Source organism: Cucumis melo, chromosome 8, assembly GCF_025177605.1.
Source record: "Cucumis melo cultivar AY chromosome 8, USDA_Cmelo_AY_1.0, whole genome shotgun sequence".
NCBI classification, from domain to species: Eukaryota; Viridiplantae; Streptophyta; class Magnoliopsida; order Cucurbitales; family Cucurbitaceae; genus Cucumis; species Cucumis melo.
In genome coordinates, this window is record NC_066864.1 from 7,722,172 (window position 1) to 7,736,219 (window position 14,048).

Below are 14,048 nucleotides of genomic sequence, written 5' to 3' on the forward strand. Positions count from 1 at the left end.
AAGGAAAAGCTTTGTGTGTGGCTTTTGAATTTTTCTCTTCCGTGCGATGTTAGATTGCAGGAGGACAAAGAATATAGGAGGAAGGACAAAAGATAGGAAGAGTTACGTCACCGTACGAATAATATAAAATTAATAATTCTTCATGCCAGTTTTTGCAATAGATGGAGGAATCATTTAAAAGTATACTCCGAACGTGAAGGACTAAAGGGTTTTTTTTTTTCAAACTTCAGGGATTAAATACACACTAAATCCAAACTTCATAGACCAAAAGTGCATTTTTCCTTTATTTAAATATTTTAATTAATTTTTAAATTTTATTTTCACAATACCATTCACTTTATTCATAAAAGAAAATTAAATCTCGATTCCACGCAAATAAAAAAAAAAAAGAAAAAAGCTTATAACTTATAGGGGCTACACGATCATTTAGATTTGAGACCAAATCTAAACCATTTTTTTTTTCAAAATTTGGTATACGATCGTTTAGATTTGGCTACACGATCGTTTAGATTTTTTTTTTCAAAATTTGGTATAAACGATTTCTTTTAATATTCTTTATACATAATCTTTTAGTTTTGGTTACCCTAATTTAAATGTCTAACTAATTTTTTTAAGATTCTTATACACTATTGGATTTGGTTACCTAATTTAAACGTAAAAAAAGAAAAGAAGAAAGACGATACGATGCATGCAGTGAATGAAAAAAAGAAAAAGAAGAAAGAAGAAAGAGGAAGAAAGACATGGACGCACCTAAAAAAAGAGAGAAACAAGAAAAGGGATAGAAAGAAATAGATTTGGTTACCCAAATCTAAAAACGAAACAAAAAAGATGAAGAAATCGCAGCTAATAGAAAAAAAAAGAGTATGGAGGAAGACGATAAAAAAATCGTAGAGAGGAGAAAAGGATGGAAAGGCAAACATCATAAAAGAAAGCATTGAAGACTGTCAATTGCAAAGGAAATAGCTTAGCTTGCAAAGAGTGCGACAAGGCTTGGGCGGGGGTCGGACTACTCATGTACCCCCTATCTTATATATTGAGATTTTTGGCCTTGGCAGGCTTGCATATGAAAAAGCTGAAATGTCACACTGTGGCTCGACAACATGAAAAAGAAAGAATTAACCTAGACTACTTTCAAAACATAAAGATAAAGCGATTTAGGGGTATTCGGGCATACGGTCATAGGTAAATAATACCTTGGACAAGTATGCCCTTGACACACAACAGCTAGGTTGCTCCTCTGGCTGGGTACGTCCAGCTCCTCTGCCTCCCTACCACCCCCTCGACGTGCACCTCTACGCGGTGGCATTTTTCCTAAATTTCACCAGTAGAAACTTTTCACCACAATAATCATAACATTCATACTATCTAATTTTTATTCAGGAAAGGTTATAATCATAACATTAGCAAAGTCTTAAAACCTACCTGGCGAGTGACAAAGGACCGTATAGCCATGGGGTAAAACGAAACAAAGACTTACATAGCTGATCATTAATACTTTACATTGTTTTTTAATAGACCAAACGGTGCCCGTCAGAAACTAACCACAAAAATAGTCCTTAATTCAAGACAAAGACAAATAAAATCTAAAATACCTTCGCAACATTATTGATATTTGCATCAAAAGGCAAGCAACTCTCAACCTCTTTTATATATACATTCGTGCATTGCAAATCTGCTTTTGTATATGCATTTCTTTTGTAATTCTGCATTAGAAAATCATCAACTCAAGTAAATGAACAATTCTACAACATAGTTCGTACTAATTTCTTGAGGCCCAAATTAAACATCAAAAGAAAACCAAGCTAAAGAAACATTCAAAGCAATAGATCATAAACATCAAAGGAACTGAAAATACAAAACATATAATTAAGAATCGAAGGTTGAAATTCATAATAATCAAAAGATCAAAAGGAAAAAAAGTTCCTTTAAATCACATCAATGGCTATACTTGTAACGACTCAACTCCTTATACTAAGTCGAAGCCATTACTATTTAAAAGAGTATGTAAGTTTGTAAATTTTAAAAATAGAATAAGCCAAAAACCCCAAATTTTCAAATGATAAAAATGTATTTAACAAAGAAAATATGAAATAAGTATAAAACAAAGTCCTAACTCGGGCCCTATCTACTTTTAACGAAATAAAATAACCAAAAGAGAAAGAACTGAAAATACAATACTAAAATCCAAATTTTGACATAAGCGGAAGCAAGCGTATCCCTATGGCCCACCACGATCACTTCTGGTCACTCGCCAGCTTGCCCTTGTTCTTACCTCTACCTCTGCTTGAAAAATGGAAATGGAAAGAGTGAGGATAAAAATACTCAGTAAGGGACCCACTACTAGTCCCGTTAGATGCCTGTTAACTTCCTATTAGAGTCCTGAAAAGCGGTACCTCTGAATTGGCACGTCCTCGAACACGTGCAATATGTGCCCCCGTAGGAACATGCTGGTATTTGGTAATTCCCAAGGGAACACCTCAGACACTCGGGCTGTGAGCGGCCCCGTCGGATCACTCACGTCATGTCTATGTCAATGTCAATGTCAATGTCAATGTCAAACCGGTAATCCCGTCAAACTACGTAGTCATAAGTGTGAGCGACCCCGTCGGGTCTCTCCATCATGTCTGTGTCATAATAGTGGTGATCCCGAAGGACACTCATGTGGGTACAACTCTAATAAGAAGCTAACATACACCCTACACATTGCATGCACACAACATCTCATCAATCACATCATAACTTATCATACATGTCATAATTACGTCAATTCATGCTATAACATATCAAACCATAACGTACCAACCCTAACATATTATAACAGTCATTCTCAACTACGAATATGTCTTTAGAACGAAGACAGTAGCATCGACATGCTATCCACGCTAACTATAGAGTCAATCAGCAGGCACAATGTCAAATTCGTCTCTCTCTCTCAACAACCTTGAGTTAGGTAGTTAGCTACCATTCATACGTAACCATATATTCAAACATGCGGTCTCTTTAATGTAAATCGAAGGTCTAGTAGGAGAATCTCTTACCTGGAGATTAGCTCAACGAGTTCTAACCGAAACATCACACTTACCAAGCCGCGAGGTCCTAAGTGTTTAGAAAGCCAACTTTCATCACTAATCCCAAAATAAAATTACTTGAGATCTAAGAAATTCAAATTTTAGTTGGGTATTCTAAAACCCAATCCAAACTTACCAAACTAGGTGAATAGGATCGAAAGGAGGCTGGCGGCTCAAAGAGAGGTAAAACGACTAGGCGGCTCAGCTAGGAAGCATAAGGCGGCTCGGACAGACGGCTCGCGCGCGTGCAAGGCGGCTCGAGCAGGCGCGGCGCGGGTTGTGCAAGCGCGGCTCGGTAGGTGCAGCGCGAGTTGGGTCGCGGGCAGGGACGCAGGTCGGCCGACTTCACGCGGTGAAGAGACGCGGCGCGCGGGTCGGATCCGGGTTCGAGCGGCGGCTGATACGCGGGGCTCGGACTTTCGATGATGCGACGCTGGCCGATGGTCGACGGCAGAACGGGACAGACTACAATGAGGAAGACGCGAGCGCGGGTTGCTTACGGCTGACGCTCGACGTACGACGACTCGGACGGCTCTTCGACGCACGGCTAGAAGGGTGGCTATCGACTCGAGTTGACCTGCGACGGATGCCCGACGGCAACGGTTGGAGGAGGGCAGCGGCGGCTAGGGTTTGGGGGATTTGGGATTAGGGTTTAATTGGGGAAGATGATGAATAGTTTCACACTTTCCAATGCCCTTTTTAATAAAAAAAATAATAATATAATAATTATTATCTTCTTTTATCTTTTTCCCAAATTTTACTCCAAATAAAAACCACTCATTCTCTCTCTTCATTTAAACCCATCAAATCTCCCTTTAAATTCAAATACTCTCCCTCTCTCCAAATCACATCACCTTAACCCTTTCAAAAATGTTAATTAATTATATTACCTTCATAACATAATTATTTTGTCCTTAAACTCCATTAATTAAGTTCTCAATACATAAAATCTAAGGCCAACCAAAACAATCATCAATTCCAAAAATTAGAACAAATAGGTATTTTTTCAATTATCCAATAGGGTCAATTCTCCATAAGGTAATGTACTTCCACATTTAAAATAACACCCAAAATTTCAAATTTACTCTTAAGATAATACAAATTTAATTCCTCAAATTTTGGGGCGTTACAATACTCTCTATGAATGAACTTTGTAGAGTAATCTAGAGATTTTCAATGGTATTCAGATGGAATCTAACTAATATCAACATTTCTTGTTTTTCAATTATTCATTTTCAACCTAATCTCAAGTGGACACAACAAAAAAGTGATTCCAGTTTTCAACATGCCTTATAGAGGTTTACTATACTACAACCATGCCTTATATTGAACTAAGAGTTGAATCACATCAGTACCTTGAAAAGTTGGCGATAAGGACCCCAGTGTGAGTGCTTCAAATTCAACAGAATCGATCTTAAATTTGGGAATTTTCTCTACAATTATAGGTTAGGTTAATATTTCTTGTTGTTTTGCATATTGCTTGTGTCAAGAAAAAACAAAAAAAAAATTGAATAGATGCATAAGAAATGGAGAAGCTACAAAAAGAGGGGGGAAATCAAAAAGCAAAGGAAAGGGCAAATAAAATATGTGGCAGCATGACAGGTGGAATTAACATAGTTAACCAACAAAAAGTTGATAGAATGACTTAAGAATGGATATTGTTGATGAAACAGATAAACCTTATCAAGATAGGGCCACATATATTCAATAATCATAAGAAAGTGTAACACAAAAAAAAAATTAAACAATATGGAAAGTACTTACATTATCAACGACCTTATTTTGGATCGAGAATGCTTTATCACAAGTTAAGGTATGTTGAGTGTTGACATCTTTTCTAGAACTTTTATACTTTATTTTCTTTAGGATATAGCTCCAAGACATGGACAACTTCTGGACATTAAAATATCCTATTATGAAAAGTTAAAAACTTGGATGGAATAAATTTCCAAGTTCAAAAATTAATTTAGATGATAAACTACACTACTACAAATATGGGTTTTAACAACGCAAGTTTTGCGTCATAAAACTTTCAACGACACAATTTTCGCGTCATTAAAGTCACTGTCAAGAAAGGCAATTTAACGACACTTTGAAAAACGTGTTATTAAATATGCTTAGATGACATCAAAATTGTGTCATTAATACCTTTACCTTGACGCAATTAATATGACACCGTTATCTATAACTCGACACCAATATATTGTCATCAATACCCTTATATTGACGCAAATTATGTGTCACCGTTATCTATACCTTGACACTAATATATTGTCATTAATACTCTTAGATTGACGTTTTAAATGTGTTACCATTATCTATTACTCGACACAAATTTATTGTCATTAATAACCTTATATTGACGCTTTAAATAAGTCACCGTTATCTATACCTTGACACAAATATATTGTCATTAATACCTTACATTGACACTTTAAATGTGTCACCGTAATCTGTCACTCGACACAAATATATTGTCATTAATACTTTTACATTGACAATATAAATGTGTCACCGTTATCTATCACTCGACACCAATATATTGTCATTAATACTCTTATAACGACGCTTTAAGTGTGTCACCTTTCAATATAACTCGACACTAATATATTGTCGTTGTAAATATTTCGTTACACAAAATTGTTGTCAAGAAATGTGCTTTAACGACACTATTTATGTTTAATAAAGACTTATATGTCGACACATGTTTGGTCTCGTTATTCTTCATTTTCGCAACACATATTTTTCTGTCATATATTTCTTCTTTCAAAAAAATTAAATACTAAATTTCAGCATTACCCACATATATTTGGAAAGATATTTATATTGATAATAAAAAAATATAACTTACATTATCGGTAAAGATTTTACAATAATCTAAAAGATAAATTTACTGTAATATTACATGTATGTGTGACCTAATCTAATCAAACTGACATATAAATGAGAACTTGATCGATACCATGGTCCATAGATTCTTCAACTACCTACAAATTTGAAGAAAATGAACCTTAGCCAACATTCATTACGGAAAATGCAGAAACATAAACATAAACATTAAGTACATTCCAAACAAAAATCACCTTCTTAATAAGCAGACCAATAAACTTTTCAAAATAAGCATCCAAAGTTCATACAACCAAGGTTTTTAATAAAAGACCCATAAGGAATGCAAAAGATTAAAAAAAACACCAACTACATAAGCATAGGCATAAGCATTGTATATAAATGTTGCAAATGTAAATTTCGATTCAATCTTTATAGACCAAGCAATGTTCTAGTTTGCATCAAGTTGAAACTTAGCATAAACTTACCCTTAGCCCCCCTCCTCCAAAGTAAATACAAAACAACATGATTTATATAACATATATCTAAGCGGATTGAAAAAATAGCTTTTCAATGACTACCATAACTGCAGAATAATTAACACAACAAAGTATCAAGTTTCTAAGTACGTGTCAACATGATTCCTAAAACATATGTCTAAGCTGGTCGCACAAAATAGATTTTCAATGGCTACCACTGCAGGATAGTCAAAGCAACATTCCTAAGTACACGTTAACATGATTCCTAAAATTAAATAGTTAAGTTACGTTACAAAACATAAAGCATGCTTACCTCTTTCTTTTACTAAATCTTCACCCCCATATCTTGATTACCCTCCACAGAGGCTTCTTCTTTCTTGCAAGTTCGGAAGTCCTAATAATGAATAGCAAACTACGTAAGTTATACAATTGTTTCATATGCAATATATTAACTTATTATTTGATTCCTAACGGAGTTCATATTAAATTAAGTTAACATCATTTTCAAGTTATTCCATGAACAAAAGTTGCAACCAATGTTATGAGAAAACAACAAACAATGTAACAAATAACAAACACTTTAAAATTTTACATACTCCAAAAATCCAAATAATATATAAAATCTAGTTGCAAAATAAGTAAGTTTCAAAACTTTCTTACCATGAAGATTGGGAAGTGTTGCTATCAAAGATCTCTTGTAGTTCCTCTTCTATTAAATTCAACCCAAAAGATCGAGTAGACAATATATTGATCTGAATAATTATTGTTTTTTCCTGGGAACCATAAAACAAGAAAACATCATCATTGACATTCAACACAGAAGCAAATCTTTAATGGCTTAAATTGAGAAGTTCTAGTTTTGTATCTTATTCTCTTATAGTTTTTAATTTAGTTTATCACTATTCGTAAATGTTAAAATTAGATGATAATGAAACTTATATAGCATGATACTTCATATATTGGCAGAAGTTCGAAAAAGCAAAAAAAAGTCATCTAAGTGAGGAAAAATGAAATTTTTTTACTAATTGAAAAATGTAATATACTAGTTACAAGCCAATAACCATAAAATCCATAAATGAACATTATTCCTTTCCGTCTCAAATTTTTATATCCATATGGCAAAAAATAAATAAATTTTTCATACATCTTGCAATTATAGAAATTGAAAAATAAATAAATAAATAAATAATAATAATAATAATAATAATAATAATAATAATAATAATAATAATAGCAAAACAATGTGAAATATGACAAATATAGGTTGGAAAATAATACAGGTTGGCAAATGATTTGACAAATAATACAGCAAACAATATAGTTAACAAATAATACAAAATAATATAATAGACAGGTTGAGAAATAGTATATTGGAAATAATATACAGATTGAGAATAAATATATTGGAAATAATATAAAATAATATATTGGAAATAATATAAAATAATATATCGAATATAATATAAAATAATATCTCTAGTATAATATAAAATAATATATCTAATATAATATAAAATAATATAAAATAATATATCTAATATAATATAAAATAATATATCTAATATAATATAAAATAATATATGTAATATAATATACAAGCTGAGAAATAATATAGGTTTGTGAAATAAATATCAAACCTAACAATTGACAATAGCCAAATTAAATCAATTGGCTTAAACATAACAAATTTAAAGAATATAGAATAAAATGGCCTAAATCTAACAAATTTGAATCAATTTGCCTAAATCTATTAAATTTGAAGCAACCATAAATTCAATTGACCTAAACCTAACAAAATTATAAGCTCAAATGACCTAAATCTAACAAATTCGAAGCACATTGAAATTAATTGACCTAAAAAACAATAAATTCAATTGACCTAAATTTGAACTAACAATAAAAGCAAACACAGTAAATCCAATTGGCTTAAATTTGAAGCCAATTTGAAGTAACATATAAAAGCACAGTAAAGCTAATTGGCCTAACCCTAACAAAATTAAAGTCACCTTAAAATTAATTAATGAAATTACAACAAAAAAAAATTTGAAAAACTATATCCTTATAATTGATCACACTCTCATAAGGGAAACAAAGGGAGGAAATTAAAAAAAAAAACATTTGAAAACCAATTTGACAGAATAGTTTTACTTTTTTTCAACCCTCAAAAGGTAAGGGAAAGAGAGAAAATTAAAAAAAAAATTACAATAGTTTCCTTAGGTTTTTTCAACCCTTCCAATTGTTCTCAAACGTACCCTCCAAAAAAAATCATGCTTTGTTTTTATAGTGGAGAAGGTGGAGTGAGAGAGAAAATTGGGTTAGTTGAGGGAAAATAGGGAGAAGAGTGGAGAAGGTGGGAGTGAGAGAAAATTGGGTGAGTTGAGGAAAAATAGGGAAGATAGTGAAGAAGGTGTGAGTGGGAGAGAAAATTAGGTGAGTCGAGGAAAAAATAGGGAAGAGACTCATATTTTTTTAAAAAAAAAAAAGAAAAAGTTAAATTCAAATTCAAATCCAACTTTCAAAATAAAATAAAAATAAAGTAAAATAAATAAAATAAAATAATAAATAAAGAATAAAATGTTGTATCTACAACTTCTTAGAAGATTACCCCTCCATTGGATCAAAAAATATTTCTTGTAGACAAAGATAATCAATTGAATTTTGCACTTTAATTTTCTATACAAAATGTATCTTGCATACTAATTAAACAATCAAGAGTAAATTAAAAGATTGTTTCATAGAGATCACATGAAATTGACTTCGTTCTTGAACAAAAATTAAAGAATCAACATGCTAAATTAGAAGAAAAATTGAAGAAACTCTCAAATAAATTGAATGCCCATGATCCTTTTACCCCTTAGAAGATTACCCCTCTATTGGAATAAAAGATAGATGGAATATTTTTTAGAGAAAAAATGACAGAATGAGATGGGAGAGTTCTAAAAAAAATGATATTTAAAGAGAATTTGGGTGAAAATTGAAGTTAGATTTATGAATGGATCAAATATAACTGAAAATTGATTAAGATTTACACAAAAATGAGTTATATATAGAAAAGAAGTGAAAATAACCGCTTCATGGGATTCGAACTCATAACTTTAGGGCTAGGCGCGCGCTCAATTTGACGGAAAGAAGAAGATTTTCGGAAAGTTGTTATATATTTACAAGATTTTCATTGAAAATATGTGAGAAAAAATGATTTGCAGGCTATGAGATTCGAATACACGACGTCAAAGGTGCCCGCGTGAGGAGAAGATGACACGTGGCATGCGTAGATTAGCTGAAGAGTGGAGAAGGTGTAGGCGTGAAGTCTTTCGAAAATAGGAAATAAAGGAATACGCTCGGTTGGGATTCGAACTCACGACCTTGAATGTCAATGATTTGTTGATAATTAACGACGCTTTAAATGTGTCAAGAAAAATTAAATTGTGTCAATAAATAATTTTCAACGACACAATTGTACCTCACCCCATCTTTTTTATTTTCAACGACACAATACCTTGACTAGTAGTGTTATTAAAACCCATTTTTCTAGTAGCCGAGGGAGAAGAGAAATTGGAGCAACCAAGATTCTTCAACGTTAGTCTCTTAGATGGTTGGTTCGACGGCAGTCCCTTAGATAATGTTTGCTTGTTCGACGATGTGAGATTAGTGGGTTTGACAACAGTCTCTTAGATTTGGAGATGAGTTGCGTTGTTTTCCGTTTTTTGGTAGAGAGAGAGAGAAAAGATTGAGCAAGTTGTAAAACTCTTTTTTAATGTCGCGCGAAGAGGGAATTGAAATTTTTTGAATTTTTGGTTTTTTTTATTTTAAATTTTATTTAATGACACAAAGAATTTGTCGTTAATTAACGACACTTTAAATGTGTAAAGAAAAATTAAATTGTGACAATAGAATTGTGTCAAGAAATAGTGTGTCACTTCTATTTTCAACGACACATTTGTTTTGATTTGTAGTGTCATTAAAACCCAAATTTGTACTAGTGCTAGTTTCTATACTCTTTTCAAGTGTAGTTTCTTTTAGAATAATTGGGATAAAAAAGATGCTAATCATAGACCTCAACGGGACATTCTTATTAAAAAATTAGTAATGCTTTTAAAGGTCGAAGATTCACCGATTTATAATGCTATTTTAGCAATATTATTAACAAAAGTAATCAAATTTGGCCTTTAAAATTCTCAGCATCACATTGGTTGCACCAAAAATAAGTAAAATTTGAATCTAAAGGCATAACTTGATTGGATCGAACTACTTTTGTAAAGCATCAGAACAGTTCTTAGCCATCGAAATGGTAAAGAAAAAAAATACAAAATAGCATATTAGTTGAAAAAGGAGATTCATTCTATCAATTAGCTTAAAGAAGAGAAACCCTGGAGGACACAGGGCATACATAAATATTAAAGAACCAAAAAAAAGACAAACAAAAACAAAAAAAAAAAAAAGGAAGCATTTTCGTTGAGAAACTGAAAGGGAATTTACAAACGCTGTAAAATCAATGCCTTCATTTCCATAACCTTATATACCTATGGCTTCTGTTTTTTACTTTGTTTGAGTGCATGGTAGAGTAGCCTCTTGTTCATTCATCTTGTTCATGGTATTTGGGATAAATCCATGACCAGCAACCTCCATTCGCACTCCTGTATTAAATTGATTCATAAAAATGAAAATCAATCCTATTTATAGCAGTTTCTTAAAGAAAATTCAAGACACATAACAATGCGTCCATCTGATACTATTCAATATAATTGCCTGGGAATAAGTAACTGTACCATCCGATACTATTGAAGAGTGTGGAGCACAACGGCAATAACCAAGCCTTGTTCTTCACTATTTTTCACCTTTTTCTCTATTCACACATTTTATCAAACACCTTCTAGGCCCTCTCTCTCCATAAAATTAAATAAAAAATTTAAAAAAATATATCTTTTATGACTAGTATTTCATCCTTTATTTGCCATCAAAAATAAAGTAAAACATGAATAAAACATGGGCAGAGTAGTAATCAAACCCCATCATAATATATACTATACAAAATGTAATACTATTAAAAAACAATCAGTAGAGCAGCATACAAACAGACTTGTCTAATATCCTGGCGAACTTCTTCTTCAGGTGTGTTTCAGTCCTTCAAAAAAAATTTGAAATCATACACAGTCCCAAGTCAAAATAATCCAATTGTTCCAACTTCTTCACATCTATGTCAAAACCCTTCTAGTTCTTATTCCAATTCCAAGTTAAAATAAAATGAAGTTGATATTAAACTTACACAGAACATAACTATGCATTTACCCCTGTACATTCTTTTAAATCAATATGAAACTTTATGTTCAACTTATGACCATTAACAACTTAAGTAAATATTACCACATAGCAATAGAACGTGGTATTCTTGACTAATAGAATGTGGCAATGATGAGAAAATAAATTTTACCTAATACGTAATGAACATTATTGTGTTAATTTGAAGAAAAATTCATACCACAAAAGTGGAAAAGAAGAACATAAAACAAGATGAAAAAAAAAACATTTTCAATAATCATGTTTTCTACCTCCACTTTTATACACAAGAAAAAGTACATAACTTGAACTATGGAAATATCACCAACAAGTGAAAGTTGTTCTCTTGTAACATTACAATTTAAAATTTTGTAAAAGGAGAACATGTAAAAGAAAAATACCAACATTGCAGTGGCACTCTCTCAAATTGCCATCAATCTGGATCATATCCCATCCACAAATAATCAATTGACATCGAATTACCTCAACTAAACTAAATAAAAAGAGAGTACCCAAAGGTTATAGACCAATATAAACTACTTTAACTGAGTTCGAAATGAACTAAACAAAACTCAAACTGCATAAAACTCAGAAAAACAAAAATGTATAAAAGTTTAAAGAACCACCACATACATGACAAATATAGCATGTTTAAGCAACAATTTAGGTACACAGAGCACAAGCTATACAACAAGAATTACTCTAGTTTAGAATCAGTAGACATTGGAAGGAAAAAAAAAGAGATAGCAAATCCACATACCGGAGTTAAGAAATAATCAGTACGCATTGGAAGCAATGAAGTAAAGATTGTTGTGAGAAATCTGAAATTTGAATGTATGAAAGCAGTAGGTTAACTCAAATTGGCCTTCTAAAGTATTGCAACATTATTACCTTTGACCATCTCAAAATAAGTATATAACAGAAGCAGAGGAGTGGATAGTTTAGTATTACAAAAATGGGGATTGTGATTGTGAGTTCATAAATTTCAAAGAGATAATAGAGAATTGAGTGTTTGTACCTCCAAAGGACTGAGTAAATCCAGATGCTCATCGCAAGGCCAACACCTACAATCAACAAACTTAATTCTATCATTCCCAGAGTCAGCATTCTTTCTCAAAGTCATTTTCAGTTCCAGATTGATCCTTAACAGGATTCACTTGATTACATAGATCATCAAGCTTCTGTTGCATGCTTAGAAGCACTTGATCCTGGAAATTTCAAAAGCAAAATCAGTTACCCTTAAACAACAATGGTGAGAAATCGAGCAATTTAAGCTTTAAATTTGAAGTCTGAATCAAACCAAACCATGGAGCAAGAATTTGTTTTTAGTATTACTTTGAGTTTCCATAAAGCGAGTGAATAGTTAAACAGTCCAAACTCACCAAATGATTCTTAATAATAAATCTTTAGATATACTTGGAAAGAAAAATGGGGCGAGAGGACTAGGACAAACAAAACTAAGTGGTATGAAATTGTAAAAGCATACTTGCAAAGTAGCTAGAAAGTGAGCAAACTTTAAAACATTTCATAAAGATTCAACATAAAAGAAAAAAAAAATCAATACTAGTTCAGACATACCATTTTATTAATTCTAAATTACATTTTCATGGGATGAAATTAAAGAAGCAAAGAGAAAGAAGAAAAGCCCTAAATAATTTAAAGAAATAGAACCAATACCCTAAGTTCAACAGCTCGTTTAAGCTGGCCGATCTGATGGTTGCTCTTGGCTCAGAAACCGCGACACCAATGACGACAACTATAAGAAACCGTTCAATGCGGCTGAACAACTGCCAAGCAATGGCTTCGTCAGGGCCAAAGCCGCCTCCAATAGATCGAACGGAGCTGGCTTGTTCGGCTTAACGAGCCTCCCCTGAAGAGAAACCCAAGAGAGGCGTCTAGCGGAGGGGATCGAGGGTCTGGGTTGAGTGAAGTTACTGGAGAGACGGCGGTCGAAAGGAGTATGAAGAGGGGATGCGAAAGAGACGACATTAAGGAAAGATTGAAAAATGTTTTCTTGGTTATGGTGATCGTCGTACAACACGAGCGGAGGAGCGGCAAGGTCTTGCAGTGAGAGAGAACGATGAGATTGGAGATGGAGGCGTGAGATATGTGAGATGGAGGCGGGGAAAATGAAAAGGGTTTAGAGGGAAAGTTTTATAAATTAAATTTATTTTAATAAATTATTTTATTCAAATAATTTTTAATAAATTTATTTTATTAAATTTATTTTGTGGTGGGAAGGGGGAATTGTGTGGGAAAATAGGGAAAGGGAAATTGGGGGCTTAGGTTTTTTTTAAAAAAATGAAATTAGTTTTTTATTTAAAAAGTAAAAAGAAATTAGGTTTTTAAAAAAAAAAAAAAAGAAATTATGTTTATATTTTTTTCAATTATTTAATAATTC

At 32.4% G+C, this 14,048-nt stretch overlaps 1 long non-coding RNA gene across 1 annotated transcript; it reads right to left on the minus strand.

Moving 5' to 3' along the window:
* Nucleotides 1-10,869: 10,869 nt before the first annotated feature.
* On the minus strand, nucleotides 10,870-13,744 carry LOC127150636 (uncharacterized). Its single transcript, XR_007823200.1, has 4 exons — nucleotides 13,325-13,744; nucleotides 12,666-12,855; nucleotides 12,408-12,468; nucleotides 10,870-11,007 (listed from the first exon to the last, which is right to left on the minus strand). It is a non-coding gene; the product is annotated as an uncharacterized LOC127150636 (long non-coding RNA).
* Between the last annotated feature and the right edge of the window lie 304 nt (nucleotides 13,745-14,048).